The sequence below is a fragment of the Ambystoma mexicanum genome, chromosome 9, assembly GCF_040938575.1.
Source record: "Ambystoma mexicanum isolate Mex_15411 chromosome 9, UKY_AmexF1_1, whole genome shotgun sequence".
Classification (NCBI taxonomy): Eukaryota; Metazoa; Chordata; class Amphibia; order Caudata; family Ambystomatidae; genus Ambystoma; species Ambystoma mexicanum.
Genome location: NC_090931.1, coordinates 270096232 through 270120345, shown reverse-complemented (window position 1 = coordinate 270120345; position 24114 = coordinate 270096232).

Below are 24114 nucleotides of genomic sequence, written 5' to 3'. Positions count from 1 at the left end.
GCGTCTATCCTCCAACATGGTTAGAATCAATATTGATCCCTGTTTATAAGAAAGGGCCCCGAGTAGACCTCTCCAACTATCTGCTACTGGCCATGTCGGGCAGTAGTTCAAAGATATTCTCCAGAATCCTTTTGGAGCTTCTTTCCACGTGGTTCCAAACAAAGTCCATTTTAAACTGCATGCAGATGGGTTTTAGGAAAGGGCACATCACTAGCCATGCCATATGGGTACTCTTTACGCTCATTTCTGACACCCTACATGATCCAGGTACCAATCTTTATCTGTGCTTCGTGGACTACAGTTCTGAGTTCGACCCGGTAGATAGGGGTAGATTGTGGGAAAAATTATCTGCATGGGGCATAGATTCCTCGCTAATATACTTCATTAGGATGTTGCATGAGGATACCACTGTGAGTGTGAGGCTGACACAGGATGGTGAGCTTACAAGACCCATTTCTACAACTGTTGGCCTCAAACAGAGTTGTGTTCTTGCCCCTTCATTATATAATCTTTATGTGGCAGACTTTCTCTCAGCCATAGAAACTGTACAAAGTTTTCCTCCTTGTTACCGGGGAGAGACGTTACGCTGTCTGACCTATGCAGATGATACTGTTATACCTGACCACACACCATTGAGCCTGCAAAGTTCATTGAATGCTTTGGCGGAATATGCCGAACTTAACGGTCTCCATGTTAACATAGGTAAAGCGAAAATCATGACCATTAGCAAGGGTGCCTATCGGGGGAAGAGGTTTACTTGGCAATTGGGAATTTGCAGTTTGGAACAAGTCGAGACCTATAAATATCTTGGTATGCCCATCTCACACAATTTGAATGGCTCCTGCATGAAGCTGTGGTTTCCTCCATGGTGTGGTCAAAATGGTTAACTCTTATAAATGTGATAGACAGACAGGGAGGGCGATCTATGGAGGCAAAGTTGTCTGCTATATAGGCTATCTATAGTCCCTGGCATTTTATATGCATTGAAAACATTGCCTCTGGGATCAGTAACTAGGCTTAAGAAATTGGAGGCCAAGCTTCTTAGATACTTGCTTGGCGTTCGCAAGTCTGTACCAGTCAAAGCCCTGTGTTTAGAACTGGAACAGCCTTTTCTGCAAGCACTTTGGATAATGTCTGTAAATTGTGGGGTACCATTAGCTTCAGTGAAAACTATAGACTTTTACATTGTGCTAACGTGCACTTATGTTATTGTGGGCGCAGCAATAGGTTCTCCAAAATGCAAAAACTAGTCACTCTGGCCAGGCTAGATGGGGAAGAGAGCTCCCCCAAGAAGATTGAGAAACCGGGGGGCCGGATATCACGGGGGCCCGGCTCCGATAAACAAAGCGGACTGGGGGTGCGGCTAGCCCTGAAGAACGACAATTATCCCAAACCCGCGCCACATGCAGTGGCAGAGGATACACACAAGGAGAGACCTGCTGAGCAAACAACGGCGTCCCAATTAAGCCCTTGCCTGTCCTCCCAAAAGGGTAACAGGCCCAATTGTCAGGAGAAATGCACTCTAAGGACTTTAACAGAAAATCTAGGGACTATGACCGCTCTCATTCCTTTGATTATCTTGCTAGTAGGAGCAAATACCTTCTATATTCCACGCAGGGACTGAATTTGAACACTCCCTGCACCTATTTGGTCAACTCCTATTCCGCTCAATTGGTTCATTTCATTCTCTCCCTACGCTTCCTGTGTATCAGGACACAGGGCCCTGGTCTGGCCTGGAAAAAAACGACAGTTTAGGTCGCCTCTGTAGGGTAGTGGTGGAATCAGCAAGGCACCTGCTTACTCAATGTAGCAGGCTCCATCTCTTGTACGAAAAGGGATATCCAGAATGTAGGGATCACACATCCGATTAGTTCTGGAGGACCATATATGGTGCAAGATCCATGGTATCAACTGCTGCTACATTTCACATTTGACAAAAAGTGGGTAAAAACTCTGGCTACTTTGTGAGACCATCCCTTCTTGTAAAATCAAAGCATTTGAATTCTGTTAGCTATATGGCATAGCATTTGGAACAATGGTATTGAGGCAAATCGTTTTGAATTTTCGTTTCCGCTCCTTTCAGCTCCTTGCCCTTTTACACTGGAACTCCCTGCCTCTTTCTATCCGTTCCATCCCCACTGAATCTTCATTCCGTTCCTCCTTGAAATCACCCCTTCTTCATTCCCCCCCCCCGACACCCTATTCTCTCTCTCCCTTTATTTCTTTCTATCTCTCTCTCCCTCTAGTACCCCTATCTCAGCTCTATTCATCTCTCCCCCTTCCTTCCTATGACTTCTCTTCCTACTATGTTATTTACTCCCTAATCTCTCTCCCTCATCCTTCCTTCCCCATCCCCCTCCCCTTCTCCTCCTTCTCATATGCAAATTGTTCTACACACTGTTTTTTGGTCTAATTCATGTATATTGTTTACTTCTACTGTTCTATGTGTTGTGTAATCTTGTTGTTAAACTGTAAAGCGCCTTGGATTAAGGCGCTATAAAAATATAATAAATACAAATACAAATAAACAATTTGTTTTGTTTAATTAAGCTAATATATGATTCTTAACTGTTTTAATGTTGTATTTTAAACTAATAGTTTTTCTTTTTGTGCTTTATTTAATTTTGATGAATTGTTGATGAATCATAATTATAATGTTTCTTATTTGATGGGTTGTTTTTGGTGTAAGGGTCTTTTGACCATAGACATTTGATAAAAAATAAAATAAAAAAATGTGAAGCTAATTATAAAGGGATGTCATTGCTACCAATAAAGTATTATTTAAGCACATGAAATGCAAAGGAAAACCTTAATAAATATCTATATCAACTAAACCTGTGAAGATGTGGTCAGTTGCTTAAATTATCCACATCCCAGTTCCACAATTTAACCAAAGTGGGACGATCTGCAGCTCTAAGTATGTTACTCTGCAAGTGTTTTTCTGTAGAGCATATGTTAATATTATGCTGTTATTTAAAAAAAGCTTGTCTATACAGAGTTGCTCTATATATAACAATCGTGCAATTTAGGAACCACAAAGTTATATGCCACTTGGCTTACTTATGGCAAATTATTCTAAAGTCACTTCCATGATGCCTCCAAGTATCAAAGACTGATGTGATGTTCTTTTATGTGAAGTTACTTCTGTTGGTGCAATCCATATGCAAATTAGGAGGTCTGCATGTATTTTGCCTCAGAGCAGAGCTCTAATAGATGAGTTCCCTGCATCTGATTCTACAGTTTTATCTTTTTTTGTTATGTGTTAAAATGCCATCTGACACTAATTTTACCAGAAAGGTAGTTTGGTGGAAGGGTGGGCGATTTGTGGGCGCGAATGAGACCCTATGGAATTGCATGCACTGGATTTGGGGGGAAGTAGCAGGACTTTTTTCGTTCCCCCTCCCCTTTGCAATGCTGGATACTGCCCTGGGTACAGCGCAATGCACTGCTTGGCAGCACTGAGCGGTAAAGTTAGGCACATCTCCCTGCAATGTTCAAATCAGAACCCCTCATCTCGTACAGGCAGGAAAGTTGCAGAAATCCTGGCAAGGGAACTGTATGAACCCCATAGGTGCCAACCCTACTGATTTAGGCGGTAGGATACCGCTTTTTAAACAGTCCTACCGCCTACCGATTTAGTGGCAACAAATACCGATTTGTTCAATATTTTTGAAACTTTAACATTCGTACAGATTTTTGGTCACAGAATGTTGGCATGTATACTGTCATGGGTGCGTGGCTGTGGCCTGCACCTCTGCCTGGTGGAGGAATCCCTAAACACATGCATCAATTGCACATACACATGAGCAACATGCATGCACATGATGTGGGCAACACTACCTTAACTCGCACACTTGCCATCCTGGAACGTTGCAAACACAAGTATCATTGCATGTACATTGTCCGCAAGACAGCACTACAACACACAATGCAAGTAAGAGCACGTATGAATTCAAGAGATGTCTCAATGCACACATGGAGAGCGATGTCGGGGGCATGCATGCAGACATCCATCTCAGAAGCATACTTGCTGCAAGCTTAAGAGGGTCACTGCCAACATGCTGGCATATGCACAACACACATGCACCATACAGCACTGCACCACATGGCTACTCACCAGTCGACTTCATGCGTTCCCGTAATTTGCAGACCTGGGTGTGCAGCGCCGGGTAAAACCTCTCCAGGAACTGCAAGTTGTTCCCTAAAATCCAGCACCTGCCTGCACGGTGCACCTCTGTGGCAGCACCGGCCTGGATGAATCACAGTGCCTTGCCATGGGTCCTGGATTTAAGATCCTCCCATCGCTTGTGCACGGTCCTGAAGGAGAGGACAGCCACTCCCTCCACGTTGATGGCATCCGTGATCCCATCAGAGATCTGCTGACGTCCTTCCTTGCTGCATTGAATCACAGGGTCGAAGAGGGCATCATAATGCTCCAGGTCCTTTGCCACCAGGGTGTCAGCTTCCATGGCACTGAAGATGAGAGCACTCTGCCTCACTGCCAAGGGGTTACTGCTCTGGTCTGATGATGATGGTGCAAACATGGCAACCCCTGAGGCAGGTGTGGGTGGGCAACATGGTCCTGGAGCTGGGCTGTGGACCGGTGGTGGTGGAATGGCACAGTGGGAGTCCAGTGTAGCAGCTGAGCTGGTTACATGGCTAAAGACAGGAGAGCAGGCAGTGGCTGGACAGCAGGCCCTCCAAATGCAGTGCAGGTGGGCAGCAGGCACACACACTAGACAGGCAGCAGCAGATGGAAAGGTTGGAGGCAGCACAGGGCAGGTAGAGGCAGGTAAAATGGCAGGGGGGCAGGAGCGTGGGTCTTCCATGTATATCAATGATGGCAGACATGAACAGAGTGACTCTGCATGTACAAAATGCAGAAAACGCGGACACGTGAAATCAGAGGAAAGGCCCTCAGCATGTAATTTATGTGACGCGCGCTGCTCACAGGCATTCAGCACGCCATATTCGGGGATGTGTTTGTACGTGTAGTAGCAAATCTGAACGCGTGTGAAGGGGAGGAGATGGACCAGTGGAGTACTGCATATTTTGGGGTGCCACGCAATCCGTTCACTTCAGGGATCTTACAAACTTCTTATTTTGGTGGGGGATTTGCTACCGCGCATATGCACATCTACTTTTGATTTTTCCAAGGCTAACGGTGAGCCGCATATGCATTTTTCTGAAAACTGGGTGCCCCTTTGTATCTCACACCTCTATTCTTACCTTTCGGGTAGGTTTCCGGGGTTTGCATACTCATTTATTGTGTTTCTGGGTGCCACTGCATATCGCATACCAGCTTTTTTCTTTTTCCGGAAGCTATCCTGGTCTTTTTTTTTGGGGTGCCTGTGCGTTACACATAATGTTTTTTTTTCACACCTGCGGTACATTTGAGCCTTGCAGTACCACAGAACTACGTCTTCCATCACTTAGACTGCCCTCTCACTCAAATTGCCCAGGACAATTGCTTGGTGTGCCTTCCATTTTTCGGTTACACCTGGAACATGAGTGAAAAGGCCCCAAGAGGGAAAGGGGGCAGATGTGGCTGGGGACAGGGATGTGCTGCGGAAGCAGCGGGCCAAGCCCCAAGGGTTCAGGGACGTACTACGGAAGCAACTGCCCAAAGGTTCAGGGACGTGCTGCGGAAGCAGCTGCCTCAGTCCAAAAGGGTAAGGGATGTGCTGCGGAAGCAGCTGCCAAAGCCCAAAAGGGTAAAGGACATGCTGCGGAAGCAGCTGCAACAGCCTGAGGGGGTAATGCCATGCCCCAGGCCACTTGTGGTCCAGCATCTGGACCCCAGAGTGGTCCCAGCCTCACAGGGGTGGCAACCAAACCTTGTGGCAAGAAGGCAAAGCCTACACAGCAGGAACAGGCTCAACCCCATGACACAGCACAGGATACTGTCACGTTGAGGAAGAAGAACTTGCATGATGAAGAACTCAAGATCCTCACAGACTACGTAGCCATTCACCACCGTGACATGTGCCACCAACCGTGGAGCACACATACACCTGCTCATCGTATGGTGCATTGGCAGCATGTCACGGATGAGATCAATGCCTTAGGGTTTGAGAAGCTCACTGCTGCACAGGTAGGGAAGCGCTGGAATGACTTCACCCGTTGCACCAAGTTCAAGTTCTTTGCCAACCCAGCCTCTGCTCTGGCAACTGGAGGGTGGTCACCAGAGGAGGAGCTGACTGAGCATGAAGAGGCTATGAGCCAAATCATTCTAATGGAGCAGGTGCAAGGCGTGGGAGTCCTGTAAAATTACGAGGACCTGTCCAGTGAGTGACCAAGATTGTGCATCCTGAGTATGTGAAGTGAAGCACCACTAAGATATATGGCTGCATTTGAATGGCTGCCCATGTTGTGGTGTACTGACTCCTGTCCAGTGTACACAAGAGTGGGTAAACCCGTGTGTTGTACATCAGTTGAACATGGCCGTGTGAGAGTACTCATCCCCCAATAGCATAACCCCACAACGTCTGCAACATGATACCACAACGTGCACTCTTGTAAAATGCATCCTTGATGTCAGTGACTCTGCTCTGTTAGACATGTGCTTGTGTCCGAAATACGAGTTACACTTCATGCCCTGCAGGGTAAAGAACTCTTTTCACACATGTACGTTGGTGCTTCCATGCTACATAGAACATACAAGATGACAACCAACACGCCTTACGGCGTGCCAGGAGTGAGTGTGCAAATGTCTAGACTGTGCACATCCCCGCTGCCCCAATGGCAATGAATCCTGTGGCAAATCGTGAGGCCTGATCCCTTTTACCCTCCCACGCTCAGCCCACACTGCATGGGTCCATGCCCCTATCCCTCTTGTGGGTCACTGTACCTTGTTCCTATCTACAAATCCATTGACTTACTCTCTCCGTATCACAGACCTTGGCTAGGTGGTACTCTTACAGCCATACATCAACTGTTTCCTTTTTCACACACGTACAGCATGTTCCCATTGTGTACAGTCCCTGTAGCAGGTCAACACTGGTGTGGCATGGGATGGATGCAGACTTGGATGTGGATATCTGTTGCCATGTGATGTGATGTGATGTGATGGCTCTGAGCAGGGAATGTTGTTGCCAGTCTGCATATGCCATGCTCAGAAAGCTTGTTGTACATAGTGTGTGGATGCTGTAATTCCTATGGTGACATGCCCTGCATTTTGTTGCATGAAAGCAATGTGAGACACATGTGTACTGTAGACACGTTGCATATGACTCCACATGTCTTTTTCTGTCCGTGTGCAGGTGAGCAGGCACCAGTTGCAGAGGAGGAGGAAGAAGAGTCTGTGGCGCTTCAGACCAGTAATGGAGGACGTGGCGTGGTAGGCCATGAGAATCCACTGGTGCTACAGACCATCCTGAGCTGTGCTGCAGACAATTCTGACCCTTTGTACTCAAGTATCTCTGATGCTGAACCGGATGTGCAGTCCTCAATGCCGGCGGAGGTGAGTGCACCAATGGGTGGAGCAGTTAGGGTCCTTGAGTATGCAGGGGGTCAGGTGCCTTCACAAGACCAGTCAGTGGTGTCACTTTGAGTGCTGGAAATGCATTGGAGGGACAGGGCTCCCATGTCCTTGTCCTGTAGTCCTTTTATCATGTGTGCTCTGTGTTATTTTCTGCACAGGATTCCATGTGGGACTCCTGGCAATGCAGCTCTTCCTCTTTTTTGTTTGGTGAATAGACCCTTGGCATAACCTTATGGCACCCATAGGTGGGGGTACAACCCTGTACCCCTAGTGTATGTTTTTGGGCACATGTGTGTGGCCCTCAGAGCAGGGTATGGGCTGGTTGTAGCTCCATGCTGAATTTGACAGGTGCTCTGAGTATCCTCCATTTTGGGATACCCAGGCTCTGCCATTGGAATCAGTTGATTCCGGATGGGAGACAAGATGGCCCCTGTGGCCTCTTACTTTCTATTGCCTGTTACCTTGTTTTCCCAAAGTCCTGGGAAGCCCTGACCCTGTCCCTTCCCCTGACTGGCTGTTGGGTGGAAGTTCCATATATGGTATTGTGGGGAAGTCTTCCCAATAAATGTATGTTGTGGGTACACCCTTAGGGTGGGACCTGGGTGAATGGAGTGGATGACCAATATGCACTTCATGTTATGGGTGTCTAGTTTCTGGTGTGTGACACAATGACTGAGACAGCCCTTACCGAAACTGGAATGAATGTAGTGTGGAGTGCTGAATAGCTGAGTACTTGTCCCAATACACATTCCTTGTTGTGAGTGTCTGGAGGGAAGTGAATGGCCTGAATGCACTGTGAGCCTGATTGGCTGCCTGCCTGCATGAATGCCCTTATGAATGATTGGTTGCCTGAGTGTGACCCAGCAGAGTGAATGAAAGACCAACAGTATATCTGGGGACCTCTCACTGATGGAAATCATTCAGAAGCTGAAGTCAAAACTTGATGCTTACTCTTGAAGCCGAGCCGGAAGAAGAAGGTGAATCGTTGTTCCCTTCAATGCAATCTGAAAGCTGCTGTGCCTTCAAGAACTGGATCCAAGAGAGGACCTGGACCTTCCGTAGACCGCCACGGAATCCGAGTTGAAGCACCCTGACATCCGTCCATCGTCGTTGAGCAGGGTTCCCAGGTTTGCTATAACCGCTAGAAGCCAGTTGAAGTGCATTGCCCAGAAGCGGGGACCACTTGACGTTGTGCTGCTCAACAACCTGAGCCGCAACGCTCCATTGCCTAAGACATTTCATTCAGGGACTCCCTTTCTCATCATCGTCTACCGCTTTGTCTGGCTGGAGAAAGTCAAAGTCATTGACGACCGAGGAGAATCCGCCGGTGGGTTTCCTGCCACCCGAAGACCTCAAGGATGCCACTGAAGATCCGTCAACCAGACACCAGACGCCGACGACCCGGGACCGTTGCTGGGCCAAAGTTCTTCATTGACTCTTTGCGGCAACAAACTATCGTCGTCGAGGTATACCGCAAGCCTCATCTTCACAGGACGTTCACAAGCTTTCGTCAACGGGCACCATGAGGATCGAAGCTGCTTCCCCGACAACAGCGTTCACCTTTTCTTCACTTGGAATCTCGATGGCCCGTGGCCCCTTCCTTAAAGGGAGTTCACTCAAGAAGAGCCCATCGATGACTCATCGAAGAACTCTACGAAACCAGGTACATTGGGATTGTAGAACCTTTAGAAGGAATCAACACTATATTAAGCATATCTGGACTGGGCTTGTCAATACAATTTATTCACAGGTTGCCCAGGTGGGGGGATCCTCACACAGAACTGCCTCTAGGTAGACGTGAGGCTGTTCTGCCATTGCTTGATTTAACTTGCTTTCTTTCTATGGACTATTGTTGATTCATCTTGCAATCTGATTTGTATGCCAATTGAGCTGTTAGCAGTGGATGCATTTCAAAGGAATCGATAGTTAAGAGTGGTGCCATGTAGACCAGTATGTATTAGCCATTATAGTATTGCCTGAGCACAAAGTGTGTTATTGTGATTGTGTACATCACCTTGAACCTTATTTATATAACGACTGTGTTTTCGCTAACATAGTGTGGGGACAGTCCTTTTGGGTGCCTGGGGACTACACTGTACTTAAGAACCAGCTTGCATCACCTCCTGAGAGCTTAAGCCTTGATTGTTTGTCCATTGCTACCAACAATATAGAATCTTGGCTGGGTTGCTCGTTGCTGCTACTCTGCGATACAGAGGGCAGGAGTACAGATAACCCCCCTCCAGCCTTTACAGTCACACCCATCTGTGGTGGTTATGGCTGCAAGGCCACCCTCCCATGTATTGGTTTCTGGTCCTAGGGTAAATGTCCAAGGGAGGGTTGCAGTCCTGCAGCCATAGACAGTGGCATCACAGCAATGGCCATGCCCCCTTGGATCAGGCAGGTGTGGGCCCCGCACACATGGAGGACATGTGCAGCCTGGGCAGACAGTGCGGGAGCAGCAGATGTTCTGTTCCGCACACCGACAGGGTGCTGCCTATGAGAGTTTGGCTGAGGGCATGGATAGGGTGGCCAGTTCCATGATCCCCAAGCAATACAGGTGGAGCAACAGCTGCAGGTCAAGCGGTCCACATGCCGCTCCCATAGGCTGCTGTTGGAGGCCAACATCAGGGGCAGACGGGCAGATCTGCAGTGTCTGCAGGCATCCCTGCTTGCATAGGGTCGGGCACACAGGGAAGCACTGAGGCATGAGTTGTTGGCCCACAGAGCTGTTCCGCCAGGAGATGTTATCATTGAGGCAGACAATCGCGGAGGAACTCCGTGCAACCCATGATGTTGTGCATGGTGACCTCCAAGACTCCATTCTGCTGGTGCATTCATCAGTGTCACGCATGGCCGCTGCCACTGTGGACCAGGCTAGGGCCTCCAGCACCACTTCCAACATCTGATTCAACGCAGGATGGTGATGCCAGCAGAGACATGCCTCCCGGTCCACCATAGCCATGCAGTCCGTTAGCCAATTAAGGGGAATTTTAAAAAACAGTTTTTGATGTCCTGGACCATGCCCCTCCCCCCTCCTGGGTGGACATATTTTGATACTTTAGTTGACCCCAGGCCCGGATGTTGGCATTTTATTTTTGAGTTGCCCTTTCCAGGTGTTATTTTCCTTTTTTTTCCTTGAGTTGTGCAGTTAACCTCTCAAGGCCATGACGTTTGTAGTGATGGACATGCAGGCATGCATATTGAGGTCAACTTGCATGGGGGTGCACAGGATGGCATGTGCAGGTAACTATGGGTTCAGTGTTTCCTCGCACATGTGTGCTGTGTGAATAGTACTTCACTATGCCTGTTGTAATGTCTTCTCCCATGTTGTTTCAGTAATCCGTGATCTGGCTGTGACTGCACCCTTTGACATCCATGCTCCCCATGCCCTCCACCAGGAACTGTCCCTTCTGTCACTCATTTGGGGACACAGTTCATGGTGAAGGTGATACAGGATGCACACCATGCCGGCACAGTCAGCAGGTAAGCATGAGCACTGTCTTGCATGTTGAGCATGTGTCATTGTTCACCATGTTTGCTGCGTGTGTAACTTTTTTTTATATGTGCTTTGCATGCTACCATGTCAGGATGGTTATTTAAGTGGTGCTCATGTCACTGTGTTACCTCCCTCTGACAATTCATCTATGTATGCACCTATTGTGGTGTAGTGCATGTCATTGGCCATCTCCAATCCAGGTAGTGTACTCCTTGATGTGTTTTTAACTTGGCCTTCCCTCTCAGTGTCACTCTCTCCCCCTCTCTCTGTTGTGGTACGCTGCAATCATGGGCAGATCAGAATCTAGGTCCTGTCACCCTCTTGCACCCGGTGGTGCTTCTGCAGTGGGTGCGCTCTGCATATTTTCAGGATCAATTCTTGTTTTGTCATGGACGTGCATGTTCTTTCTGTTGTCACCATGCATGTCATTGCATTTGGGCATGCGTCTCCCGATGGTTTGCATCGTATGCAAGGCATGTGGGTACCCTGTGCAGGTTAGTAAAGGGCATTTTCAGACACTTGGGATTGTCTTGTCATGTGGGGCACTACTTCATGGGTGCATGTTTCACAGGGTGTGGTACTGGTGATAGGTCTGGCCACGGTGTTGTTTCTATGGATTGGTGGGGCCACTGGTTTCATATTCAAAATGGTGGGAGTTCCAAATGTATGGGCCTTTCTTGGGTGTTTTGCAGTGGGTGACAGGGCTGGCTGTTTGTGGCCTGTGACAGTTGTTGATGGTTGTGCTGGTGTGTTTCTCATTGCACTTTGACCATGTGTACTGAGTGACACTTCACATTCCTTGCAATGTTTTTGGGTAATGGTTCTAAGGTACATTCAGCCCCTCTTGCTTAGGGTGCCCCAATTATGGTGTGCAGCTCCAGTTACAAGCCACAACCATGGGAACATTGATGCACATTTTTGGGATGCTATGTTGTGTACCAGCACATTACGTTTAGCAGTGTCAGTGTCCCATGCATGCTGCACCATGGTGTTTGCAGCTTCAAGTTGACCGCAGCTGGGTGAAGGGTACTGCTGCATTCAATTGAATGCAGAATTGGACCAATTGTATGCTGACACAATGAAGTCTGCATTGACCTTGCACTATTAGATTGCATCCTACTTTTAGCATGCATTTATCCTTGCTTGCAGTATCCCATTGCTTTGTCTTGTCTGCTTATATCTTCCATGGCAGTTGCCTTGGTGGCCAGTCTTCCAGTCTGACATCGGCCTTTGTGAATTGATGCATCAGGTATGGTCCTGCATGGAGTGCTAGAGGGGAGTATTTGTGTACTTGCATTCTTGTGCTTTGCATCAAGGATGAACTCTTCAAAATCTGCAGCAAACTTGCCAACCTGTCTGCAGTATCTTCTGCCCCTGCTCCCTCATAGGCCCTTTGTAATGCACTAGCCTCTTACTTTACAAAACCCAGGACATACTAATCAACCTTGTCACGCACTCTTCCAACCCAACCCTCCCCACTCTGCCCCCCACCACTCACCCTCCTCCTTCCTCGTTGTCCTCTTTCGCTCCTGTCTCCCCTGAAGAAGTCACCAGAGTTGTCAAATGCATTAAGGTCTCTTCCAAACCGGTTGCCCCATGTTCCCCCAGAACCATAAAGGCCAACATCTCCTCTCTCGCCCCTGCTCTTGCTGATCCCTGCATCGACTCCTTTGCTACTGCATCTTGTCCATCCTCCCTCAAGCACTTTCTTGTGTGCCCGCTCCTTAAAAAAACATCTGCAAACCCTTCCTGTCCAGCCAACTACTGCCCCATTTCCATCACCCCCTTCCTGGGGATACTGCTTGAGAATGTGGTCCTCCCCCAACTACACTCCCATACTGAACTTGTTGGCTGTCTACATGACCAGCAGTCTGGATTCTGAGCTTCCAGAGGCACGGTAACTGCTCTCCTGAACACCCATGAAACACTGCTTGCATCCCTCGATTCCAACTCCCCAGCGGTCCTTATCCTCCTTGATCTCTATTCTGCATTTAAAACAGTCATCCATTCCATCCTCTTACAAAGGCTCCATAATACCCTTGGTCTCTCAAAGCAGGCACTGGACTGGCTTACCTCTTTCTTAACTGACCGTTCCTCCAAAACCATTCTGGGCCCTTTGTCCTCCCCTACTTCCTCCTCCACCTGTGGCATCCACCAGGGCTCCATTCATTCACTCTGGCTCTTTAACACATACTTTTTCCTGCTGGTACGTCTCATTGCCTCCTTGTCCCCCAACTGGTGCACTGCTAATGAACTCTGCCTCAACGCCAGCAAAACCCGAGATTCTCCCTATGATACCCATGCTCTGTTTCTCTCCAGGCTAGACTAGTGCAACAGCCTCCTCCTTAATCTTTGTTCGTCCACCCTGCAACCCTCCAGCTTACCCAGAATAGGGCAGCAACACTCATCCTTGGTCTCAAGGCCAGGGACTGCATCTCTCCTTCCCTACAAAGTCTTCACTGGCTCCCGGTCTAAGCACTGATTAAATTCAAATCCCTCTGTATAATCCACAGAGCTATCTGGGGCCGGGGACCACTCAATCTTCAACGCTTACTAACCAAACACTCGCCTTCTAGACTCCTGCGTTCCTCTGGCACCAACTCCCTGCATGTGAAGTGGTTTGCTAAACAGAGAGCTGGTGGTCGATCACTTCCCTCTGTGGGCTCTCTTCTGTGGAATAGCCTCCCTCTACCTCTGCACTTGCACGTTCTGAACACTCACAGGGCATAGTAGGTTTGTCTCCCCTTAATGCTATTCTCATGATTTGTTAGTAATATTAATTAAATAATTTTTCTCTGTTGTAATTCATTATCTACCTTCCCCTGTCCCTACCTTGTTGCCCTGTGGACGCTTTGAAACAGTTTTGCTAATTGTATAAGTGCCTAACAAGCGGTCAAGAATGTAATGAATAAATAAATGGGCTCCCATGACTGTGCTCAGTGCCCTGTCCCAATACTAGGCGGGTGATGGCATGCCTTTACATGTCATTGGTAGTCTCCCAGGGGTGTCCCTGCTTTTTTTGTGGGCTCAATTATCTGCATATGTGATGGCTTCTCATTTCCATGCAGCATGTTGACTGATGCTTGTGCTGTGTATGTGCCATTGTCAGATGAATGGGGATATATGACATGCACATTTGCTGCATATAATTGAGGGAAACAGGCAGTGTGGGGTTGTTGTTGTTTGTCAGTGTGTGTGTTTTGTGTGTTTGATTTGCATGCGGTGTGCAGTGTTGCTACATGTGTGATAGGACACATGTTGATGGATGTCTTGTGAGTTGTTAGCATTTGTTGTATGTCACTGAGTGGGGCCCGTGGGTCTTGAGTTTTTGGGTGCATGGATGTGTAAGCTGCACTCTTTTTCATTTTGTTCATTGTCTGCAGATCCTTCCATTAGGGAATGATGTCTACTTTATGGGATGAAATTTGACTGTCGACTGTATGCCAAGGGGACAGGTAAGATGTGCTTTTAAGTTGATCTTTATGGAATGGGTACTTTAGTTGCTGCATGTCTGGATGTGGCAATTATGGCACGTCGTCCTCTTTGTCACAATTGTAAATTACCTCTTGTAAAAAGTTTTTTTTGTACAGGGTTTATTGTGGTAATGTTGCATAATTGAGTAACCTGTATATCAATACTGTACTGCTTTTCTACGCCCCACAAAAGGGACATGTTTGTGCGCATCATGCACATTCTAGGACATGTGTGCAGCTATATGCCATTGTGCTTGTTGTATTTTGAGTCCGTGTTAATTTTTGGACCATGTATGGCTTGCAGCTCAGACATGATGTTTCTGGATTTATCGCTGCTTACACATTTGTCAGGTATGTTAGTGATATGTGATGTTTTTGGTGCCAAAGGGGTGATTTCAATCAATGGCTGGCATGGTGCTAGTGGTGTCCTCTCTCGTCAATGTGGTGTTTTTGGAAACAGAAAGATAAATGTCTTTTTAGTGATAAGAGATGTGCACAAATTGGCACTACCAAGGGTACTTTCTCACTGTGGTTTTGTGGGCACAGTGGATTGGCCCATTGTCATCATGAATGGCACCTGGGATTTGGCAGGATCATGTGCACTCCACAGGTGAAGGATTTTAGGTGAAATAAGATAGCACAAGCTGGGTATGTGCAGCCTCTCCGCATGCCCTTTGCCCAGCCATACGCAATCGGTGTGCTGTGGGTGTGGATGGGATGCCACCACCATGTCCACTGGGACGCCACCCTGTGTTGCAACTTTGTGCAGGGCACATGCTGCCACAATGATCCTGCAGACTACTGGTAGTGCATATAGCAACACACCACTACAGTGGTCAAGGGTGCGGAAACGTGACTTGAGCACTCCGAATGTGCACTCCACAATGCCCTTAGTCGCAATATGGGTAGTGACCTCGGCAGGTGTGCTGGGGTTGTGTATGGGCGTCATCATGTATGTGCTCAGAGGGTAGGCACTGTCCCCTGTAGAGGTGAGAATGGTTGTCGTTGTCCTTTGTTGACAGTGTTTATTGGTCTGTGTGCAACATGAATGCATTAGCATGGCCATTCATACTGAACAATGAGCCATGTTTTGCCATGCTTCCCAGCTTTCAGGGCCCGGTGTAGCAGGGACATCCTGAAGATGTAACTATAATGTGTGCTCCCAGGGTAGTTGTCATATAGTTCAGTAATGAGTTGTCATATACTTCAGTAATGTTGCCCTTGGCATGACACACAACCTGAACATTGATGGAGTGCCAATGTTTCCGGTTGCAGTAGATGTGCTCTGTTGCTCGAGGTGGACGTAGAGCACCATGGGTGCAATCAATGGCACCTAGCACTTTTGGGAAGTGCGCCACCCCATAAAAATCCTGGACCACTGCTTGCCTTTCTGCCGGAGTTCTGACCATAAAGATATGTCGGCGGACAGAAGGACGTGCAGTTATGATTGCCAACACCTGGTGTTAAGCAGCATGACTGCGTGGCCTGGGAGATGCCACCTAGTATGGGAGTGGTCCGCTGGAATTAGCCGGTAGGCAAACAATGCAGAACTGTGAGCACCTTTTGCAAGGGGCTCAGTGTTTGAGAGCACATGGTGGGTGATATGAGGTCATCTTCCCACTCTGTGACCAGGTCGAGGATGACATGGGGGGAACCTATATCTGCCTTGTCGTCAGGCATCCCAAAAAGGCTAGTCCTTGGGTGGAACATCCGGGCCCTGGCCATCCTCCTCCTGCGTGTCCCAGGATGACTGCTGCCACGAATGGTGCATTCATTGTGGCTGTATCCGTGCGTTTGTTGATCGTGCATGCTTTTTATGCAATTGTCAGTGTGTGCATTGCCGTTTACGCCTGCTATTGCATGGCATAGGTGTTACTGGATTTGCATGTGCTTTTTCACATGCTGGCGTTCCCTGTTCAATTCCATTAATACGTTTGTTTTGCGCACGTATGGGCGGTGCACTTGTTCGACGGTGGAACATCCCTTGTAACGCATACATTTTCACTTGTTCTTCCTCATTCCATGTGTTAGACCCCCTTTTTAGGCATCTGCGCAGGCCCGCTCCACCCTTCTTTTGGAGTCTCGTGCAAGGCGTTCGTTAGGTTGCAGTGGCGTGGTGGACTGGCGCGGATTCCTCGCAAGTCCCGCGAAAGCCCTGCGCATTGTGTTCCATGAATCAATTTCACACGCAAATGCCATTTTTTTCTGTGCAGATTATTCCATGAATCAGGCCCTATGTGTTTAGGGTACATCTAGATTAATCAGGGTACATACAGGTATGGACTGGGAACCAAAAGAGACCGTGGAAATAATGTTCAAAGTGGCCTCATATTGCACATTTTCATAAAGCACAATCCTTTTCCAATGAGAAAATGTAGAAATAAAATAGTTTACTGCACAAAAGAGGCCCAGGGTTCAGAGGCCTTTCCCGGGAAATCTTCAGACTTCCATATAGGCCAGTCCAGCCCTGGGTAGATATGCCGTGTCCATGTGTGTGCATGCATGTTCAATCTTTCGCACGACAGCAGGGAATAGGTTAATACCGTGGTTTAGCTGTGGCACCCGTGGCACCACCAAAGGAACCCAAGAGACTGTACAGACATGCCCGTGCGTATACCAAAGAATGGCCATAGCCTGTGTTCCCCAGGGCTCAAGTCAATGGTACACGCGGGTGGATGGAGTCCCCCCACTTTTTTCAGAGGGCACCTTGATATGCTAATTTCTGTTGATGCCACATTTATTTATTTATTTATTGAGCATTTGTAAGGCACCTATACAACAGAATAGTGTTTCAAGGCACCACAAGACAAAGTGGGGAGGGATCAGGGGAGTAAATAACACAGGAAAAAAAAGTAAATATACAATCATGGTCCTAGTAGGCCTTGTGACTTTTGGACGTGCAAATGCAGTGAGGATAAGTGCAGTAGATAAGTAAAGGAGGGAGCGGGGGCAGGGAGCCGGGTAAGGACAAGTGCTGGTGGGAGCCTGGGAGGAAAGTTCCAAGAGGAGCCAAGAGAGGAGGCCACCAAGTGCTAGGACGGAGGTATCCCATGGGTGGGATACACAGCCACCAGGCACGGGGCCCGCAAGGGCAGTGCTGAGGGGGTAGGATGCTGGTGTTTACTGGGTAGAAGGCCTGGTAACTTGTGAGATTCATGAAGGACCAGGCCGCTAGTCTCAGTGGCACTGGGGTGATTAGCAGGGAAGGGAAAGAGGGAAAGAGGTGGAAAAAAGCAGAGTTTTGAGAAGTTTCTGGAACTTAGAGGGGTCCAGCTCAAATCTGAGTGGGGCTAGGAGGCTGTTCCAAAGAGAGTCACCAGCCGAGGAGAGAGACCTGCCCCCCACTCTCTGCTTGGAGAAGTATTTGACAAGCAGAGAGTTGGAGTTAGAGGAGCGGAGGGCTCTGGCAGAGAGGTATTTCAGGGGGGAAAGGTGGAGATAGCGGGATCCCAGGCCCCGGAAAGTCTTGTGGATGATGCAGAGGCTCTTGAATTTGATTACATTGGTATGTTAATGAGTCCCCGCAATTAATTTATTTTAGGACTTGACTCCCGCTCCTGATTGAGTAGGGGTCGTGGGAGATCTCATAGTATCTGTGAAGAGACGCCATGTTGGATTGGTCAGAACGAATGTGCAATGTTAGAATATATTCAACCATGACAGGAAACTGAGGTGGGGTCTGGCAGAGTTTGGAGAACACGAAAGTACTGAACAGGGCCCCCCACTGGACCCATGTCAAGCAGTTAGTGCATCAAACTTTATTATATAAAGTGTTAGAAAAACAAACTTAAACTGGTAACAAAAACACTGGACAGAATTAAAAGAACTCACTAAGGTAGCAAAACTAAAAGCAGAATCACCATTAACATTTCACAAGGAAAGCCGAACAGATCACGTGTGTCTTGCAGCGTGTCCGAACCTGGGCGGTGTATGTGTGCATCTTAGTGACTAGGTCTAAATACTTGGATCCACACTCAAGAAGGCCAGACCACCCAACGTCAGATGTAAAACAAAGTTGAGTGTGTGTGCATAGGCTAACACACAACTAGACCGGGCTCACACTCCAATGCCTAGTGCTCTAATAAATTCATAGATAGAAGTCATCATGACCTACGCACCCAGGGGAGATGCACTGGCCAATCAGGATGCTTGTAATGTAACGCAGGTGTAATCCAGCTGAAAACACCTGCACTCTGCTTCTCTCCACTATGTTTGCATTCAAACATCTCAGTTACTGATCACAACCCTGCACTTCCCACTCTCCACTCCCAATTGTACCTGCGCCCCCTGGCCCTATCTATCCTCCATGCCTGACCATTCCTCGCTGTCGCGCCTGCTACCAACCCGACCATGGAAATAGTAAAGGGACTTACTCTCTTACTATTTGCTATGGAAGCCATCTTGTTTTGTACTGTTTTTTTGGGGGGGGGATTGGGAATGTAAATGAATCTTCGCCATGATTTCCCCAAACAAAAAGAAAATAAGTAGCACCACAGATGAGAAATATTCAGGCCTTCCGGGCTTGGGCTGGTGGGCCATTAGCAGCCATGCCTGCCAGTCAATGAGGGGGTTAACACTAGAGTGAGCACTTCATAGCTAATTGAAGTGCATTTTGGGAAATTTCCTGACCATATTTCTGGTGATCTCACAATAAGGGAAGCCACGTTGAATGAGTTATATTTTTATAGGCTTTCCTCAATCTGGGGAACGTTCAGTTCCTTCTCCAGATCCTGGTGTCACAGGAGACCACGGTCTGAGAACTACTGCACTAGCCACTCAGAGCAGATACTAAAATAGGGCAGTCATAGGCAGCTTGCTAGGGAGGAATAGTCTGGCTTTAAAGAATACATCATTCCTGGCCTCACTGTTAGGCAAGCAGGGGTGCCAACATCCATGGTACTGCAGCCACTGGGCAGCCAAAAGCATGCATAGGGTACCCAATTCTGAGATAGGGTAAGAAGTTAGGGGCTCATGATATAATTTTGCCACACGTGGGCTAGGCTGCTGGGGACAATGTCTGTTTTCGGGTAGAATCGTGAGGCCCTCCCAGTGCAGAATGAAAGGAAAGCATGCAAACTGACCCCAGCCAGCTTCACCACTTGGCCCCAACTCACATGCTTGCCAGATTGCAATACGAATTAATGATGTAACCTTGCGCATAGGACCGGGGCTTTGACATTGCATCTGTGCAGTAAAACATTGGCTTGAAGCCAAGTAGCTCTTTGGTGACCGTTGCCGGTATGTGAGACTCACAACGGTACCAAGGGACGGTGGGGGCTTGTAAAGGAATGCCATGCACACCGAACTCAGGAAAGCCTTAAAAACAGAAATGTTTTAACAGGTCTATCCCTGGTGCGATGTCCACAAATCTCTGGTGGATAGCGGCCGGGGTGATGTGCTGGTCTCTGATGAAGGGCCGGCATGCACTTCACAAGTGCACGAGTCCCGCAAGTGGATAACATAGCCTTTCCCCCTTACAAGGTCGATAAATCAAGCGCTTCGAAGCTGAAGGGTTCTGGCATGCAGCACTATATAAGGACACACTATTATTATGGTCAGGAAATGGTCCTTACTGAGCTTTAACGATGACATTTTTACTGCAATGGGCATTAATACCTTAGAATGTATTCGCTCCAGAGTTCATGGGACGTGTCTTCCCATACAAACACATTCAACTCTGTTCCGACAAGTACCCCATCTTTCACTATCAGTGCACCTCTTCCTCTCTCAGCCCAGGCACCCCTCTCCCCGCAGCCTGAAGTGACTTGTTTGGATGGCGTGCACTACAAATTAAGAAGTAAGTGAGTCGATCCTTGATGCTGCAACTATTAAACAGCTTTCTGTGTGTTTTTCTCCAATAGCCACAACTTTTCTACTTAAGTTCCCGTTTTTGTAAAAAATGTTTATCTTTGTAACAGCTTGCATTTTTGCTTGAGTAAAAAGCTTTCATTTTTATCCTTTTTGCTTCTTAAATCATCTCCCCCGCCAAATTCTGTTAGTACTCCAACCTCCCCACCTACCCACCACATCTAAGTTCTTATTTGTTAATTTAAGATAGCCTATCTTTACTTTCACTGTTATTGTATGCCGTTCATTTCTATCCATCACTATTGTGGTTTGGGCTACAAACAATTCCCATTGCAAAGGGACTGGCATGAGGTTCGGCCTATGCTACCAAGTGAGGTATGTTACTAAGGACAACCAGGAATTCCTACTGCAGGTACAAGAACACACCCTTGTGGATGGTTTCTATATGACACACAGGCAGGAAATAACCGATGAGATATGTTTCCACAATTGTTGCAGAAACTATTTGTCAGGAGTCCTGCAACCATGCATTCACCTGCTAATACCAGCAATGCATCGCTCTAAGAAGGTAAAACAGGCCAGGCTCCATTGCAAGCATCTTGCAGCCTCATATGGCCAGCTACATCCATAGATAGTGCCATCATATGCCTGGTACTACCTAAAATGCAAGTCAGGGTCTAAATTAACAAATGCAATGCCGCATACACCCCAGCTAAATGGTCTTTAACTAAGATGACCTGAGAACACAGGGTTTTATAGTTTTTTTTTTAAAAACAGGGATGGGAGCAGACTCCTATTCAAAGGTAAAGTGGAAAAGAGAATTAGGTTAGTATATCCATTAAATGTTCCTCGATTAAGTCAGAGATGGTCGTGGCATGGTGAGGTGGGGCGCGGGGCGTGGGGTGATCCAAAGAAGAAGACTGCACTTCAAACCTGCAATCTCTGAGATGTTGTTTTTGAAACCATGGTACGTCTAGGAGTAGGACTCCGGAGTGTAGAAGAGTCTTAATTCAGGCTTGGATCTAGAGGAGTGTGACCTCAAGCTTGAATATAAGAGGGTCATCAACCAAATACCAGAATGCACGATCCTTCACTCACCACGCAGGATACTCATGGCTACTTTTCCCAGGGCACTCTCTGTCTCAATCATTATAAATACCTCCATGGCAATCGGATGCATACCTTTACTTCGGCTGCATTCATTTCGCATACATTCCCTTTGACACTGTTTCTTCTCCATACCTTTACTTCTCCTGTATTTCACTTCTAGCATTCACTTCGTCATTACAACGTGGGGGGGGGGCTTCTTTCCTGACCCCTGTTCTTCCCCCGCTGCCACCCCTGGACTCCAACCCTAACCTAACCTTAAGCTATCCTTAACCACATCCATTGCCACCTTCATAATGTGAAGATACAGATAAAGTAAAGGTATGACAAAGTAAATGCATGACAAAGTAAAGGCATGACGAAGTAAATGCATGACAAAGTAAAGGCATGACAAAGTAAAGGCATGACGAAGTAAATGTCTGGCAAAACGAAGGTAGACTCAGTAAGTGCTGACAACGTGTTCTGGGTGAATTAAAGGGAGGATACCATGGGAATCTATATTCACAGAGCATTCCGCATAAATCAGTGCGGTGGACCATTGGACTACACATTCCATGATGCATTGTGCCTCACTTAGGAAAGCACGCTCATAAGACTACATTTTCCAGAATGCATTCAACATCACAGAATGCAAGAGCCCCAAAGGGATTACATATACCTTGCTGCACTCCACCATACTCCACCAGCTCCGGTTCCGGAAGCTCCTCAAGACCTTCCTCTTTGCTTCTGCCTTCTCTCCCCCCCCTTCCCTGCTGATCCTCTCTGTCTTGGCACTGTGCACCTGCCACCCACTGTCCCCTGCTCACCCTTCTGCACTGCCTCCTGGTCACCCCTTGCACTGGGGACTGTATATGTACCCATACAGACCCCCACCCCCATTTTCTTCTTTTCTGCACTTATCAGTGTTACCCAATTCTGCTGCCGTAAACACAGCACTTGTCACTTGCTGGCTGCACTACCACTGTTTATTGTCTCCATTATCTAATTACTTGTATTTATTATTATTTTTTTAATCTGTTTCTCCTCTGCTCTGCACTTTCCACTCTCCCCCTTCCATGCATTTTCCCCTTTCCCTTTCCCAGGCACTTGCACGTTCTCAATGTCACTGGGCCTAGTAAGATCGTTGTTGTGTTCTCCCTTGTTCCCCTCCCTTGCCTTGTCGCGCTCTGAAACACCTGTGTATGAGCGCGGTACAAATAAAATATCATATCATATCAGGAGATGCCAGGTCACCTGGTGTGCCAGAGATCCCATGTTACTTAGAGGAGCACTCTCTCACTTCCAATGTTTTCAGCTTTTATGTCCTCTCATCTCTGCTCCTAAGCTCACCTACATGGGGCAGGAGGGGGGGAGTTGGGTGGGCTTATGGTCCGGGTGGGGAAGGATGAATCACTCCAGCAAGACAAGAACAGGCAACTCGCAGCTGCTCTCCTCTTTCTGGCTTCCCGCCCTGGGCACGTGGGCCTTCCTGAAAGAAAGTATAGCAAAGCCCCACTAAAGCTGAGCACTCAGCCACAAGGCATCGTATGCCTCTCGCGTGGCACCCCAGGCTCTTTCACTCAGCCACATGGCATCGTATGCCTCTCGCGTGGCACCCCAGGCTCTTTCACTCAGCCACAAGGCATCGTTTGCCTCTCGCTTGGCACCCCAGGCTCTTTCACTCAGCCACATAGCATCGTATGCCTCTCGCTTGGCACCCCAGGCTCTTTCACTCAGCCACATGGCATCATATGCCTCTCGCTTTTCACCCCAGGCTCTTTCACTCAGCCACATGGCATCGTATGCCTCTCGCTTGGCACCCCAGGCTCTTTCACTCAGCCACATGGCATTGTATGCCTCTCGCGTGGCACCCCAGGCTCTTTCACTCAGCCACATGGCATCATATGCCTCTCGCTTTTCACCCCATGCTCTTTCACTCAGCCACATGGCATCGTATGCCTCTCGCGTGGCACCCCAGGCTCTTTCACTCAGCCACATGGCATCGTATGCCTCTCGCTTGGCACCCCAGACTATTTCACTCAGCCACATGGCATCATATGCCTCTCGCTTGGCACCCCGCTTGGCACCCCAGGCTCTTTCACTCAGCCACATGGCATCGTATGCCTCTCGCTTGGCACCCCAGGCTCTTTCACTCAGCCACATGGCATCGTTTGCCTCTCGCGTGGCACCCCAGGCTCTTTCACTCAGCCACATGGCATCATATGCCTCTCGCTTGGCACCCCAGGCTCTTTCACTCAGCCACATGGCATCGTATGCCTCTCACTTGGCACCCCAGGCTCTTTCACTCAGCCACATGGCATCGTATGCCTCTCGCTTGGCACCCCAGGCTATTTCACTCAGCCACATGGCATCATATGCCTCTCGCTTGGCACCCCGCTTGGCACCCCAGGCTCTTTCACTCAGCCACATGGCATCGTATGCCTCTCGCTTGGCACCCCAGGCTCTTTCACTCAGCCACATGGCATCGTATGCCTCTCGCGTGGCACCCCAGGCTCTTTCACTCAGCCACATGGCATCGTATGCCTCTCGCGTGGCACCCCAGGCTCTTTCACTCAGCCACATGGCATCGTATGCCTCTCGCGTGGCACCCCAGGCTCTTTCACTCAGCCACATGGCATCGTATGCCTCTCGCTTGGCACCCCAGGCTCTTTCACTCAGCCACATGGCATCGTATGCCTCTCGCGTGGCACCCCAGGCTCTTTCACTCAGCCACATGGCATCGTATGCCTCTCGCGTGGCACCCCAGG